Genomic DNA, 17,948 nt, shown 5'->3' with positions numbered 1-17,948 from the left:
TAATTAATAGTCTAATTAAAAATACTCTATTGGAACGTAGGGAAGTTGTATAAGAGAGGGAAACTTTTATTCGAATAAAAGGAGACTTATAATGTTATAGTAATTTAGGAGCTGAATAGAAATTTGAATAGGGATATTTACCGTCTGAGAGGCGGGAGGTATTTTAAGGTTAATTATCTAGAAGGGGGAAGGGCGGTAATATATGTAAATGAAAAGTGGGATTTAAAAGATTTAAATTTCTAATCTAGGAAAGATTGGGCCGTAGTAATATTTAAGAACCGGAAGGACTTAACAACCGTTTATTCTATCTACTCTCCTATTTTAATATAAGGAATATTAAAATATTAATAGGGGTTATTACTTTTCGAATTCTTCGAGACTAGCCCCCCGGCGGGAAATTAAATTATAATTGGGGATTTTAACTTTTACTATCCTAATTGGAATTTAGAAAATAAAATTAATTTAAGGGCTATACGTTTCCTTATATAAGTATAATATTAAAGATTTAATCTATTTACCCCCTATAGCGAGCTGATGAGATTCGGAAATATAATACGAAGAGAAAGGGATAGGACGATTGATTATATATAACTATTACCTAGGGTCGAAGGTAAATACTAAGGAATATAGCGGTACAAATAAATTAATTCGGACTATTACCCTTAGGAAGTTTAAATTTAATTAAGAAGAAGGAATAGAAAAGTAAAAAAAAAAGAAAGATATAATTAGAGTCTTATAAATATAGTAAAGGTGAAAGAGGCGGCGGAGAAATAAATTTCGGTTTTAAAAAGGATTAATATAATAGAAAATATTGAATTCGCTTTTTGTAAGTTCGATAGAGAATTTATGAGTATTGTAGAGAAATTTGTCTTATATTAGAAGAAAGGTCGAGGGAAAAAAGTAAATTAGTAAATATTAGGATATAAAATAGTAATAAAGGAAGTACGGTAGATATATTAAATATAATTCGAATATTAAATAGTATTAAATTAGATGGATTTTATTAAAATTATAATAAGGAAAAAGAAGATAATAGTAAAAGTATAGCGGGCTATGTAGTACGAGGGCGTTACGGAGGTTTTAAAGAATTTAAATTAATTTTAGTTATTAAAGAGGTAGGTTTAAATTTAAAATTATTAATTAATAGATCCGTTTAAATTATTAGCTTTTTAAATTTACGAAGGGGTAATAGAAATCGGAAATTATAGTAGTAAGGCTGAAATTCTTACCGATTATTTTTTCCTAAAGGTAAATATCCTTATAGATTATTTACCGGATTAAATTAAACTATTAGAGAGTATTAATTTAATAATTATTAGCGAACTAATTATTAAGGAGGATATTTAGAATATATTTTCTTAGATAGTATTTAATAAAGCCCCTGGGGTTAATTAGTATTTAAATAAATTTTCAAAATTATATAAGTAGCTATTCCGGTAGGTTATAATATATTTCGTATCTATTAGCCTCTAATTCGAATATTTCCTATAGTAGTTTAAGGATACGAAAGTAATTATCCTTAAAAAACCTAAAAAAAATACTATTTAATAAAGGCTAACAAACGTATAGAGGTTTATATTACTATTCAGTAACGTTAGAAAAATCTTTAAAGTATTTATAGTTAGAAGATTAATATAGGTAGCCGAAGAGTTTAATTTTTTACCGGAGGGTTAATTAAATAATTAAGTAGGCTATTTAATAGAATTTATAATTTAAGTAGTTACTAATGTAGTATATATAGTTTAGGAGTTTAGGGTTGTAATATCCCTTATACTCTTCGATTTAAAAGGAGCGTTCGATGGAATTAATTATAGGTAACTATTATATATCCTATACGAAATACGGCTCCTAATATAAATTATTAAATAAATAATTAATTTTATTGTTAATAAAAAAAGTTCCCTCTTCTTTAATAATAAAATATCCTACCCCTATACTATTATTATAAGTATACCCTAAGGCTCCCTCACTCTCTTATCTTATTGATTCTCTTTATTACTCTACTATACCGAAAATTAATTATAATCCTAAATATAATTATAGTTGGCTTCGTAGACGATATTAATATTATTATAGTAGTACGTACTATAGAAGAGAATTACCGAATGTTATAAGTAGTATAGGAAATATATTCGGAATAGGTAGGAATAAAAAGTATAAAATTCGAAGCGAATAAAATGGAATTAATATATTTTATACGGATGAAGGTACTAAGGACGGAAATTCTTTAATTCGGGGACGTAGTACTTTAACCGATAGAATTTACGAAATTCTTAGGGGTTTAGCTAAATTGTAAATTCAATTATAGAATTTATATAGAAGTAGTAAAATAAAAAATAGAGATTTGATGAATATATTTTTAAAATTAATAATAAAAATATAGGGTTGCTTTTTTATTCGGACGAAGGAAATATATATTAAATATATTTATAGTGCTATTATATACGGAGCCTTAATATTCTACTAGCCGATTAAAGTTTATAGGAAATTGCGAGGGATAGTAATTAGATTGGCGAAATACTAAAGTAAATATTTAAAAGTTATTATTAGGGTGTATAAGGTTATATTAGTATAGAATTTAAAAATGGAAACCTTTCGTTTACCGTTCGACTTTTATTTTAATAAAAGGGTTTGAATTTTCAAAGAGAGGTTTGTTAGGATAGATTAAATTAAATTCGTCCGGGGGACTATAATTTAGATTAATAATTATATTTAGATTTAACGGGCTAGGGGTTGATTATTCATTAATAAATTAAAAAGCGGTATAATTAAAGTTCGGTAAGTTGAAGTATGAATATTAACGGAAAAATTATTAGCGATAATAATTAATCCCCCCTTGGAATTAGGGATTTAATTACTATTATTATAAATTTTAAAATTAATAGCCGTCGACCGAGAGGAATAGTTAGAGGATATAATGAATTAAAAATAAGTATTATATTATAATTACTATTTAGTAATAATAATAATTAAATTAAGTTAGCGGTATAAATTTACTATTACCGACCTTACTCTTAAATTTAATAGAGAGGCTATTTAACAATATATAGTCGGTATAAAGAAAAAGAAGAGGAGGTAATAAATACCAGAGGATAAAAATAACGAATTGTATTTACTAATTAAAGTAAAAAATTCCTTTTTAATTTAAATTAAAATAGAAATTATTGATTTTTAGGCTTTCCTCTATTGGGGGAAAGTATTGGATATTCTAATACCTATTTACGTGTATAGGTTTAAAAAGGAAACCTTTATTTATATAATTCTGAATTATTTTAATATAGATATTCTTTTTTAATTGGACTCCGAAAATTAATTACTAATAAAGGAAGAATTTTAAGAATATTTGGATAATAAAATTAAAACTAAGAGGATTTTTTCTTAAGCGTTAAAATTAGGAAGGTTAAAGGAATATTATTTAGTAATTAAATTAAAAGAGGAATAGTGTAAGGAATTTGTAAAATATTTTTAAGAAGGGAATAAAATATTAGTAATATTAAAATTATAAGATATAGGGATGAGGAGGGGATAATTGTATTAATTATAGGTATAATTTACATTACGATTGTAGTAAGAACCGAAGTGTTATTTGATAAAATGTTTAGTTACGTTTAAAGAATTATTTAAATAGTGTTATTATATAGGTTTAATTTGTAGTAACCTTATAGTACTATTAAGCCTAATCTTTATTTAGAGTATAGTGATTAGGGGTATTAATAATTATTGGATTATTAAGAATAGAACTATTATTATTAATATTAAAAATTATATAAGTAGGAATAATAATAATATTATTATTGGATATAATATGTATAGGAATAATAGTATTACTATTAAAGTTAGAAATGATTTTAATTAAATTTATAACGCTACTACTGGGGAGGGAGGGGGTGCGGCTATAACGGATATCCCTTATAATTAATTTATAATAATCCTTTAATAAAAGGTTGGTAATATTAGAATATAAAGGGTAGAGAGGAATATAAATATTAGTAGGAAGGTCGTTATATTTTAGGCGTATATATATATAATTAATAAAATTATTAGTAATATAAATGAAGGATTTGAATTTTTAATTAAAATTAGGTTAATTATCTAATAATATAATAATAATTACTATTTAACTAGTATTATAAGTATTATAAAGATTATTAGGGACGTTTAATATATATTTATTAATTGTATAAATATAAATTATATTTTAAACGCCGGTAACTATAAAATAGAAATTAAATAATAATAAGGAAAGGAATAGAAGGATAAAAAACCTACCAGACGCCGAAATATAGTAAATTCTATTAATAATAATTATATAGAAAGCGTTAATAGAAGTAAATTTATTACTAATCTTTAGGTAAATAACTAAATTTAAAATATAGTATAAGTAAGGAATTTTACGAATAATATTAGTCGGGTTAGTATATAAATTAGAAGGATAGGGAGGAAATTATACTGGTTCTAAGGAATTATAAGGCTAGGAAGATTACGAAGGAAGTGGGCGAGGGCCGTGGGCTCTAAATATATTAGGAATATAAAGTTAAGGGATAGTTTAAAGGAGGAGACTTTTATATTGGAGGTTAAATTAATTAGATTAGGGTAACAACGGTTAGAGGAAGTTATTTTGGGTAAGAATTGTAATAGGGAAGAAGGAAGATAAGAATTAAGAAGGGGTATTATAAGGAGGATTATATAGAAGAAGGAAAAGGTTTTTATACTATTATAAATAAAGGTAAAATTGTAGGGTAGGAAATAAAGGGCCGGGGTAGAAGTAATTATAAATAGAATAAGGAGGCGGGGAAATAAAGTAATAAGAAGATAGGATAGGGTAGTAGGGAAAAGGTAGAGGAAAGGGTGGTAAATATTAGGATAGAAGGACGGTAAAGGGAAACGGCGCTTTAAATTTGGATTTTATTTTTATTATTTTTATTATTTTTATTATTTTAATATTAGGATAATATAATGGTAGGAGAGACGAAATTAATTTATTATAGCGGTAGGTAAGAACTGTTATAATTATAAATAAAGTAGGAGCAGTGTAAAATCTATAATTGAAATATAGTTAGGGGTTTTTATTCGGCGGCGTTTAACGCCGTACGGTTTTCCCCTCTAGGGAATTGGAAAAGGACCCTATACCAAAAAGGCACTATATATATATTGTCTTATTACGCTAACTAGTTATACTAGTCTACCTAAGGGGTATGCGGTACTGCTTCGTTCGTAGTCTAAGGGAAAAACCGTGTTATTGAAATCCGGATAAAAACCCTTAACTTCTCTATATCCAACCTTAATCCTAACCCGAACCCTTCGTCCCACCTTACTATAGGGGGCCTGGGGAGCCTTAACTACTTTAGTTTTATCTTCTTTCGGTATATCTCTTTTAATCCCGGGAATTTTCGTTATTTCTAATTAATCCTTTTAAACCCTACTTCCTTACCTAATACTTTAGTAGCGTTCTTTATTCCGGAAGCGGGTATTCTTCTTTTATTCTATTTTCAGGGTAGGGGTAAGGAAATAGGGTTTTTACTTTCTTAATTAGAATCTTCAATTTTTATTAGAATTAGTAAAATAATATAATTAGTTAATTATTATATTACTAGACAGGTTCTATCCGAGTAGAACTGTAGTTCTAGAATAGATTTCGGAGGTAGGGTTCTAATTCTTAAAATCCTATTAGTAGAGCGGGGGAGGCCGGCGCATCTTCGATTAGAATAAGATTTTTAACACGTGCCCAATTACGTGCACCCAGGGTTTTAGACCAGGGTGGGCCCCTATATTTAATTTCGCTATAAAATATTCTTCTTCTTTTAAGAGTGTTTAGTAGAGTGATAGCGGGGAAGATCTTTTATCCGATCCGGCCGAAAAACCGGATGAAAGAGGAGGGGGGAGCGGGATTCAAACCTACGACCTTTCGGATGAAACCGAAAGGGGGTTAAGCTCAGATCTTCCCAACTGAGTTAATCCCCCTAAAAAGGCACTATAGTTATATAGTATAGGGAATAAGATTATTATTATTATTAAAGATATTCTAAATACCCTATTATTTAAGTTAATTTTAACCCCCTTAAATAACCTATTACAATTTACTATTTAAATTTAATTCTAATAGGCTATTCCCCCTATAAGTCCCCCGGAACCTTAAACGGAAATAGTAGATTATATTAAAAAAACGTACAAAACTCCTATCAATTTCGTTATCGGGGCCGAGAAATTCGAACGATATTAAAAGTCCATTTACAAACCTAATAGGGCTATAAAAAATATAGGAGGCCAATTAAAAGAAACTTAGAATAATAAAGCCGAAGTTGTAATATATAGGATATCCTATTACAAGTCTAATAAAACTAACAAACCGGAGAAGCCGGATAAAATACCCTATTATAAACCTAGTAAAGCTACTGTCACGGTACGTAGATTGGGTAAGTGGCTGGCACTGCTGATCTGATGAATATAATAAATAATTAACTATAAGGAGTAAAAAGGAAGGTAGAGTACTAGCTCTAGTTGGTACGATTAAATAGAAGAAGGAAGTGGGTCCTAGAAGGGGATGCAGCTAATTAGATACTACGGGTGGATACGATAAGGATATACCCAACTAGAGGGTCCAAATACGAGTACAGATTAATTTTAATAATTTTAATAGTTTTAGTAACTAATTTAATTTAACTATAATATTACCCCCTTAGCGGAAAAAAGATTCAAACCTAAAGTCGACTAGAATTATTAGAATCGTATATATTTATATGAAAACTATTAGCGTTTTCAATATTAAGATTTCAATGTAGAGCTTTAATCCTAATTAATAGGAATCCTCTATATAATATAATAAATCGAAGAAAAGATAATACCGATTCTGTAATAGCAGTAATACTTTAATATCGAATAAAAAGAAAAAATATTATATAACATCGTAATCCTTTTATATAATCTATCTCTTATATTAATATTTAATAGCCGTTAAAGTGTTTATAGAATTTTAATATTATAGAATTTTAATTTATTTTGATAGTAGTTAATTTAAATGTATAATTTTAAAATTGGGATTGCGACGCGAAATATTATAATGTAGTCGGTAGTTTAGAATTGTAATTTAATCGGAGAGGGATATTGAAAACGGATTATTGGTATTAATAAGGTTTAATTTTAAAAAACGAGACAACGGGAAATAATGTAGAATATTTTTATTTATTATTATTAATTTCCTAAAACGGAAGGAAGGTAATAGAATTATAGTAGATCTAGAAATGAATTAAATTAGTAGAAAAGATTTAATTTAACGTCTAATTTTAAAATAAAGAATAGAAATTTTTGAGATAGGGTATTAAAACTATAGAGATAGGAGAAGTAAATCGAATTTAAAATAATAGGAATAATATTAATAATAGGGAATTAATAATATTTAATATAAGGGATTTAGATTATTAGTAATAATATAGTTAAAAGTATATAAAAGTTATTAAATTTAATTAACTATTAGACGGCCGGTTAAATAATTATAATAATTGAAATAGTATTAAAGTAAAGAATTAAAACGGTAATAAAATAATAATACTAATTAAATAGTACTAATAATATAGGGTTAGAAAAAAGAAAATCCAGGTTTGGAATAGCTCCGCTAACGCAGCGAGCCTTAGGGTTACATATAATCTTCTATTTTTAATCGTAAACCTTCTAGCGTACTAATAACGTAGTTTATATAATACCTTATATATTTTGTACTAAAGCATTAGGGTATAAAACCCTATCAGTAAGGTAATAAGCGCCCTGCTTAATTACGTATAAAAATCGGGTTCCGTTGGTCGGATGAATATTAATATAGTACAACCTTACTTTTTATAGTATTAATCGAAGAAAGGGATTATAATTGCTAATTAATTAATAATTTGCGCGCAATAAATTAATTAAAGAAGGGATAATTAATTAAATATTATGGTATATAGATTAGGCAAGTGGCTAGCATTGCTAATCTAATGAATATAATAAATAATTAACTATAAGGAATAAAAAGGAAAGTAGAGTATTAGCTCTAATTAGTATAATTAAATAAAAGAAGGAAGTGGGTCCTAGAAGGGGATGTAGCTAATTAGACACTACGGGTGGATACGATAAGGATATACCTAATTAGAGGGTCTAGATACGAGCACAGACTAGTCTTGGTAGTCTTGGCAGTCTTGGCAACCAGTCTGGCTCAGCCATGACAGCTACTAGGCTAGTAGAACCGGATAGGAAATATATAATTATTACTACTATACCCTATTATAAACCTAATAAGGCCGCCAAACCCGGGAGGCCCAATTAGGAGAATATAATAGGCTTCTCACTCTCAATTAGAATTAAAAGTTATATAACCCAACCGGCTATTAATATTAAAAAAATAATAATAATATTTTCTAATTACTTAAGAAGGATAAAAAGCCCCTTACCAGCCCTCCGGGTACTATTCTTTTATAGAGTATCACAATTAGTAACCAGTTTTTTAAAGATAGCCACTTTACTATCTAAGAATAACGACCCTATTAACTTCCTACCACCTAGGTTAAAACTATAATATAAGGGCGGCTCCCTATTTATAAAAATGATTACTAAGGTCCGCCCACTGGTAAATATAGGGTAGGTCGACCCTATAGATATTGCGAATATTAATATGGTAATATTTAATTAATTATATAAATAAAGGAACTTACAACTGTACTTTACAAGTTATATAGAATTTGAAAAACTTACGACCTTCTATAAAGGCGGGCCGGCCGATAACTTTATAAAATGTATAATAAAAAACATCTACGCCGGGTAGGGATAATAATATAAAACCGAATTTTCCGAACGCTTCTATAAATTTATTAATACTTATATAAAAAATATAAAACCTGACGAATTATAAATTACAATTATAGCTACTATTGTAATTCTTTTAGGATGCCTAAATAAGGATGCGATAATTTATAAAGCTATTCTAACTAAAGTTACTAAGGAAGACGTATAGAAATTCTACGAGAAAGCGGACCGTCCGGCTAAAATTAATAAAAAAATTAAAGCTAAACTCCTATAGAAGTATTAAAATAAGATTAAAGTTTTCTATAACCGGGACGCCAGAGAACTTCCCCCTTTACACGCCTATAATTATAAAATCGAATTTATTCTAAAAGAACGGCCCCCCAATACTTATTACTAAATAATATCCCTAATAGAAACTTCTATTATTAAAAAATAGGTCGATAACCAATTCTAGAAGGGGTTTATCCAACCCTCTTAATTAATAGTAGCCTCGTTGTTATTATTAATTAAAAAGCTAAGAACTAGAATCTATATTTATATTAATTACCGCAATATTAATAATATAATTTTAAAAATTTACTACCCCCTTCTACTTATTAAAGAGATATTAAATGTGATTTACTATATTAAAGTCTTTATAAAATTCGATATTATTATAATATTTAATTATATTCGTATTTAAAAGGGCTACGAATAATTTACTACTTTTATTATAAAGTTTAACCTTTATAAATCCCTCGTTTTACTTTTTAGTCTCTAGAATACCCTAGATACTTTTTAGAACTATATTAATAATATATTTTATAATATTTTAAATGTTTATATTATTACCTACTTTAATAATATTTTAATATACTTTAAAGACGAAGCTAAGTATATAATATACGTAGATAAGGTATTTAAGCGTATAATTAATATAGGCCTTCAATTGGATATTAATAAATACGAATTCAATATAAAATATACTAAATCCTTTAGGCTAATTATTATACTAAGTAATATTGAAATAGACCTAAAAAAAGTAAAGGCCGTCGCTAAGTAGGAAATATTGTAATCGAAGCGGTAATTCTAACGTTTCTTAAATTTTATAAATTTCTATAAATATTTCATCGACTACTTCTCTATTATTGTAGCCCCCTTATATAATTTAATTAAAAAATTAATTATATAATTTTAGGACAACGTTTAATAAATAATTTTCGAAGAAATAAAGAAGGTGTTTACTATAAGGCCGGTTTTTAAAATTTTCGATTAATTAAGGCCAACGATCGTAGAAACGGACGCTTCGAATTAGGTATTAAGCGGCACACTATTATAGTATAATGACGAAAAGGTTCTCTACTTAGTAGCCTACTTCTCCTAAAAATATTCCGTAATTAAATATAATTATAATATTTATAATAAAGAACTACTAATTATTATTAAATTATTCGAAAAATAGTCCCCAAAATTCTAAAACGCTTAGGACGGTTTTAAGATTCTAATGGATTATTAGGGTCTATAGACTTTTATAATAAATAAGAAACTTACGCCCTAATATATACGCTAATTATATTTCCTCTCCTAATTCAATTTTACTATCAAATATCGGTTAGATACCTTCCAAATATAGTCTAATACATTCAACTGTAAACCGGAAATTATACTTAATAATATAAATAATATTTAACTATTAATTAGGAATAAAACCCTCCTCGACCTATCTATATTTATAAATTATATCGCCTTTTATAAATTCAATACTAAAGAAATATCCTCTAATAAATTAATTAAAATTAATTACTTTAGTTCTATATTCTACTAAAATATTATTACTGCTATTAACGACCTAGGCTACTGTAAATAGCCTAAAATTATTCGGTACAAAATAAGAAAAGTAATATTTACCGAATACTATATTATTAATAAATGGATATATAAATATTTAATAATTATTTTAAACCCCTCTGATACCGCCCTTTAAATACAATTAATCTAATACTATTACAAATCCGTACTAATAGGCTACTAAGAATAAAACAAAATATATATAACACTAAGTAAATCCTTTTATTAATTAGGTATAAATAAGGTAATATAATTATATTATAAAGTATACCTATAATATATAAAGATAAAACATTCTCGTTTTTCCCCGGTAAACTTTTTAAAGCTATTATTAATATTGTTCGTACTGTAGAAGAAAATTGCTATAAATTATATTACACTTATAATTCCATATAAGAAAGGGGGCTAAAAATTTAAAGATATTGCTATTATTATTGATAAATTAATTAAAATTTAGTACTATATTCTAATAGAAATACTAATAACTAATAAATTTATTAAGCGTTTTATAAATAAAATCTTCACTCTCTATAACCTACCCAATACTATCGTATTAAATAGAAATTCTTAATTCGTATTATAATTCTAGAGAATATTATCTATAAAGTTAAATATTGTATTATAACCCTCCTTAGCTTTCTACTAATAGACTAATAAATAAATGGAATATATTAATATAAAAATAGAATATTACCTTCGTACTTATATAAATTAGGCTTAGGACGATTAGGTCGATTAGCTACCTCGTACTAAATTCGTAAATAATAATATAAAATTGGATTTAATAGGCGTATTTCTTTTTTTTGCTAATTATAATTTCTATTTATAAATAAGCATCGAACTAATATAACCCTACCCCCTTAATTTCTCGGACTTATAATATACAGAATATTTTAAAGCCGGCGAAATTACTAAATAATTCAAAAAAATCCTCAATAAAATTATAATAATAATAAAATATATATAAACGTACTATAAGGAAAATATTAATAGCTATTACTCCGATATATTGTAATACTGCTCTAGAAATAAAATATTTTTTAATACTACGAACTTTGCTACTAACCGCCTTTGAATAAAATTATCGCCCCTATAGGAAAGGCCTTTCGAAGTAGTTATAATTAATAACTACCGAATTATATTTAACTTATTATTAAATATAAAGTATGTATATACTTTCTATATTAATATAATAAAATTATAGATAAAGGTAAATATATTAGGATAGGATAGTATATAAAATGTCCGGGTTGATTAAAGGAGGGTAATAAAATATATAAACGATGTTGAAAATATTATTAAATAATCCTTTAAGGGAATTAATACCTATTATTTCGAAAATAGTAAATAGAAATACTATATCGTTTAGGGTAAACTTTACGTACTAATTTAGGAGCCGGTTAATAATGTAGAATACTATATCGACGTTTTCTACGAATTTTATACTAATAACCCGGAATTCCTAATCCCCCTATAATAATCTATTATAAAAAAGAGGTACGAATATACCGCCTATAACCTAAATAAAACCTATAATATCGTAGGACTAGGACTATTAATAATAGTATTGATTGTAAAACGGTCGCCCTAATATATAATATTAGCCGCGGATACTTTCGAAAAAGTTATAAACCTAGTTATAGAGAGCTTCAAATCCCTAAAAGAGGAGGATTAGTAATTTTTCTTCTATATATTTTAGTGCCCGAAGGCATTTTAAGCCCGGGGTAATATTATAGGGCTAGCCTATAATTATTATTTAATTGTAGTATTACTACAACTATAATTGCCGGTTAATATACGCTCTTTAATTAATTAACCTATTTAACCTTACTACTACTATAGCGGCTATTAGGTCTATATAGGCCCTTTAATTAACTATATACTCCTAGAGGCTCCGGTTACATATACTAAGGATGCGGCTCATTCTCGCCTATATAGGATAAGCCGCTACGTATAGATTCTATAGTTTCCCTTCTTCCTTGTGTAATTATCAAGTCATATTCTACCCCATACGTTTAGTATCGCCTTGCCCCATGACAATTCGTAACCTAGGCAATCCTCCAACTATAAATTAAAAGCTCTAATTCCCTCCCGGGCTAGGGGATAATAATAATAATAATAATAATAATAATAATAATAATAATAATAATAATAGTAATAATAATAATAATAATAATAATAATAATAATAATAATAATAATAATAATAACGGCCGGCCGTTCTATAAAGCACGTAGCAAACCCCGTAGTAAACCCCGCGGTAGATTTAGGTTAAGATTTTATGGAAGACCGCCCGGTAATAGAATTAGTAGTACTATAAGTATAATTAAATTAAGAATTAGTTTAAGAGCTGGTAGTATAGTTCTCTCTAATAAAGTTAGTTTAAGAATTAATTTAGTAAGGCCTTATAGAAGACCTTATAAGAATATAGCCAATTAACCGCCGTAATTAAGAAGAGGATAGATTAGTAAAAGTATACTTTTAAACGAATAATTATTACTATAGTAAATAAATATAATGATAAATACTTTCAATCATACTCTCCTTTATATTTAATAATACTTATATCAATCCTTCTCTATTATATTATTAGTCTTAATCTCTCTTAATCTCTATCTATCTTTCGCATTCAACCTTTTATCACTTTCATTTATCATTAATTATTAATTAATAACCCCTAGCGCTACTATATTGATTTTTTCAAAGACGACAATCTAGAATTCGAGTAGCGTATCAATAATATATCAAAAGAAGAGAAAGAGCACTATAATTTACTCACTATTAAACACCAACATACTATTACTAGAAATTAGGTTAGTATCAAAACAATATTACTAACCAAAAATAAATTTCCTTATAAAAAGACTACGGCTACCTCTAACCTTTCTTATCTTCCTATTTATTCAAAGTAGTATATTAGCCTTATTATTGATCATAATTTAGATTATTCTAACTCGGGATTTAGGTAATTAAATCTTACTACAGGCTTTATAAAAAAAATAGAAAACAATAAAAAAAAAAGACAAGAATTTAATTCAATTTATTCTACATACTTTAATTAAACACCTTATAATTTTTTTAAAATAACTATTAACGGTACCGGGAGATAGTACGTCTTACGGCGGTCTTACATCTCATATTTCCTAGAACAGCCTATATATAGTTAATACAAAGATTAGAAAATAAAAAGGATTTGAGAGACGTTAATAGTATATATTTAAGCATTTAAATGAAAATTAGTTACTAGCAAAGAATTAAACACGAAAATTCTCTATATACTTATACTAATAGTAGTAGGAACGTCCTCTATACTGCTATACTACGGGCGTCCCTATAATATCCCGGGGAGGGTTAGTAATAGTAAGGTAGTTAGAAATAAACTATATAGGCTAATTAAAACGTTCTAAGATTATATATTGGTTTATAAGTAAGATAATAGAAAGTTTCGGGAAAAGGGTTAGATTTAGTAATATTTTAGCTAGTATTATACCTCTGAATACGAGTTCGAATTGCTAAGAACCTTTCCGTACTTCCCGTCTTAGCAAATGGATTTGATTGGGTGCATCCAGCTGCTATATGTGGGTCCAGCTTTTCACTTCTTAAATATTTACCTCTATGGCCGTTTCTCTGTCTTCCTTGGCCATATCCGGGCTCCGGCTAAGGAAACTGTATTTTATTCTTCTTCGTTTTCTATTTTTCTATTCCTCTTTTCTAATTAGATTTAAATTTCCTAAAGGTAATAGCCTAAACTAGTTTATTTTTACTACTATATTCTCTAATATTTGATTTCAACTCTAAGTAATAACTATATATAATTAATTATCCTATCCCTTTCTCCTTATATTATATTCCCAAATCTTATTAGATAATAGGCTCGAGAATGGCGTTTACTACCCGCTCGCAGAAATCTTAATATATAACAACCTTTAAGCTGTACTTACTACGAAGATTTTGGGAAGAATAGAAAAAAATAATGAATTTTTTAAAAATATTCATTATTAGAGTAAATAAATCTACGGACTATGATACTATTTCTATCAAAAATAAATATTAAGTTTGAAAGTTATTTTTCAAAGTTATAAAGGTATACGTTAGAAAAAGTATGTCCTTATAATTCAAAATTAATTAGGTTGGAAGCAAGTAGTTCATTATTAAGAAGGATTTTAATAATTTAAAGAAGGATATTTTAAAAAAGATTGAAAAAGGTATTTAGGAAGTACCGAAATACTAGGCTAATATTATAGTAAAAGCCGTCCCAAATAAAATTAGTATTACTTTCCAATAATTATTTACCATTATTACTCAAAAATCTACCCTCTTTAACTTCGAATAGTAATTTATAATTCAAAGAGTAATAATTACCATCAAATTTATAAACCATTCGAACAAAAATACAAAGACGACCCCAACTATAAATTTAAATAAAAAGAAACACGGCCTAATAATCCGTACGGTTATTACAATACCGATAATTGGAAATTATATAATTATATTCAATAAGTCTATATATAATTAATATTAGTAAAATCAAATACAAATTAAAGAAATTTTTAGTCCGAATGCCTTTATTACTATAAATATTATAGGTATTCTAATCCGAAGCGTGCTTTGGGTTAGTATTAATAATTATACTATAGCGGAAACCCTAATAAAAATAGTAAAGGAAAAAAATATGGAGGTAATTATTATTAGAGTTCGGTTATAGAAGAGAAGGGATAGGGAGAGTAGAAGCCTACTCCTAATAGAAATTGCTATGACGTTGATAGTATACTTTTTTTAGAACTACTTTTTCCTTTAGGACGGTAGTATATATCCGTATAAACTATTTTTTATTTTAAATAACGTTTAATAATATTATAAATATTAGAAAACTGGATATATAACGAAATTCTATTAATGAACAAATATTTATAATTAATATAGCGAAGTTAAATATAAAGAAGATTATTTTAACGAAGTAAATTGCCCTTTTAATAAAAATAAATTATTTATTTACTATAAGTTGTGTAGGAAGAAGGGTTATTTTATTTATAGCTATAAGGAGTATCCTATTCTTTGGAAGGCTATTACAAAAGTATTTGTTACGTACGTTAAAAGGCCGCGGGCGTTCGCCCCCCGTAAGAACCCTACCGGGAAGGTATTGAAATTAATAATAAAGATTACGGACGAGGGTATTCTACCGGATACTCTTCTTAATTCCTATATTATTATTACTTTAGAGAAATAATTCGTAGAAAGTACGAAGAGGGGACAATTAAGGAAAATTATTAATTAGACCTCCTAATAAAAATTCGTAATCTTATAAAATCCGATTAATATTTACTATTTATATTTGTAAAGCGTAGGAGGGATTTCAATATATAGTAGTAATAATAGTTATATAGCTATAACCCCCCCTAAGAAAATAATACTTTTATCTTCTACTACGAGATTAGAAGGAACTTTATCCTAGGATAATTAATAAAATAATTAGAAATACTTTATTAGAACGTAGGGAAGTTGTATAAGGGAGGGAAACTTCTATTTAAATAAAAGGAGATATTCGATATTATAGTAATTTAGGAGTTGGGTAGGAATTTAAATAAGGATATCTATTATCCTAAGGGCGGGAGGTATTTTGGGGTTAATTATTTAAAAGGGGGAAGGGTAATAATATATGTAAATAGAAAGTAGGATTTAAAAAACCTAAATTTCTAATTTAGAAAAAACTAAGCTATAATAATATTTGAAAATTATATAATTTTCAATATTAATAATAATAATTCCACTCCTAGTAGTCCTATAACCGTTAATATTCCCAGCCGCCCTATTATAAATAAAGACTAGGTTAACTGGTATTATAAAATTACTCCGAATCAAACCTATATAATAGCGTTATTCGAATAATTTCTTAAATATAATTAGGTACTTCGTTGGATAGTACTTTAATCCCTATAATTATAATTTAAATAGTATTTATAATTAGTACAATTATTCCCTTCTTATATCTTTATTTCATTATTCTAATATTGTTAATATTTTATTCCTTTTTCAAAAATACTTTACAAATTCCTTATACTACTTCTCTTCCAATTTAATTACTAAATAATATTCCTTTAACCTCCCTAATTTTAATATTTATAATACTTATTTATTGTCTTATTACCCTAACTAGTTATATTAGTCTACCCAATAGATATGCGGTACTGCTTCGTTCGTAGTCTAAGGGAAAAACCGTATTATTAAAATCCGGATAAAAACCTTTAGTTTTTCTATATCCAACCCTAACCCTAACCCGAACCCTTCGTCCTACCTCACCGTAGGGGGCCCGGGGAACCGTAGTTACTTCTTTTATTTTATTTTCTCTCGGTATATTATCTCTTTTAATCCTAATAGACTTTATTACTTTTAATTAATCCTTTAGACCCTATTCCCTACCTAATACTTCAATAGCGTTTTTATTTTGGAAGCGGGTATTCTTCTTTTATCCTATCTTTAGGGTAGGGGTAGGAAAGTAGGGTCTTACTTTTATAATCGGAGTCTTTAAAATAATATAATTAGTTAATTGTCGTATTACCGGACGGGTTCTATCCGAGCGGAACCGTGGCTCTGGAATGGATTTCGGAGGTAGGGTTCCAATTCCTAAACCCTATTGGCAGAGCGGGGGAGGCCGGCGTATCTTCGATTGGAATAAGATTTTTAATACGTGCCTAGTTATGTGTACTTAGGGTTTTAGATTAGGGTGGGCCCCTATATTTAATTTTACTATAAAATATTCTTCTTCTTCTAAGAGCGTTTAGTGGAGCGATAGCGGGGAAGATCTTTTATCCGATCCGGCCGAAAAAACCGGATAAAAGAGGGGGGGGGAGCGGGATTCGAACCTACGACCTTTCGGATATAACCGAAAGGGGGCTAAGCTCAAATCTTCCCAACTGAGCTATTCCCCCAATATTTATAATAGGATCCTTTCGGTTTTAACTCTATTATTTAAGTATTTTCAGAATTCCTCCTTTATTAGTAATTAATTCTCAAGGTCTAACCAAAACAATATCCGTATTAAGGGAATTTAGGATAATAATTCAAATAGTCACCAAAACTACTAAAAACTCCTATACTCCTATAAACGTCTAGGCCTAATAATTTATTAAAAAGCTCTTACAAATTATAAGTTTATATTAAACTATAATAGCTATAGCGGCTTAGGAATAGAAAAAATTTACTAACCGTACCCGGCAATCTATAGAGAGGTTCTAAATAAATAATAAAGTATAACTTAACTTTAAGAACTATATTTTACTAAAACCTAAAAAAACGTTAAATTAACTATACGCAAAGTATACTATCTCGAAGGTACTCTTTCTATTAATAATAAAA

The 17,948-nt window shown here is 27.5% G+C and overlaps 1 pseudogene across 1 annotated transcript; it reads right to left on the bottom strand.

Moving 5' to 3' along the window:
* Positions 1 to 17,434: 17,434 nt before the first annotated feature.
* On the bottom strand, positions 17,435 to 17,521 carry B0T23DRAFT_t425 (annotated as a pseudogene). Its single transcript has one exon. The product of its transcript is annotated as a tRNA-OTHER (tRNA).
* Positions 17,522 to 17,948: the final 427 nt, after the last annotated feature.

This window comes from Neurospora hispaniola (assembly GCF_033458365.1).
Source record: "Neurospora hispaniola strain FGSC 10403 chromosome Unknown B0T23scaffold_11, whole genome shotgun sequence".
In the NCBI taxonomy this organism is placed as follows: Eukaryota; Fungi; Ascomycota; class Sordariomycetes; order Sordariales; family Sordariaceae; genus Neurospora; species Neurospora hispaniola.
This window is presented reverse-complemented; position numbering and strand designations above follow the sequence as displayed.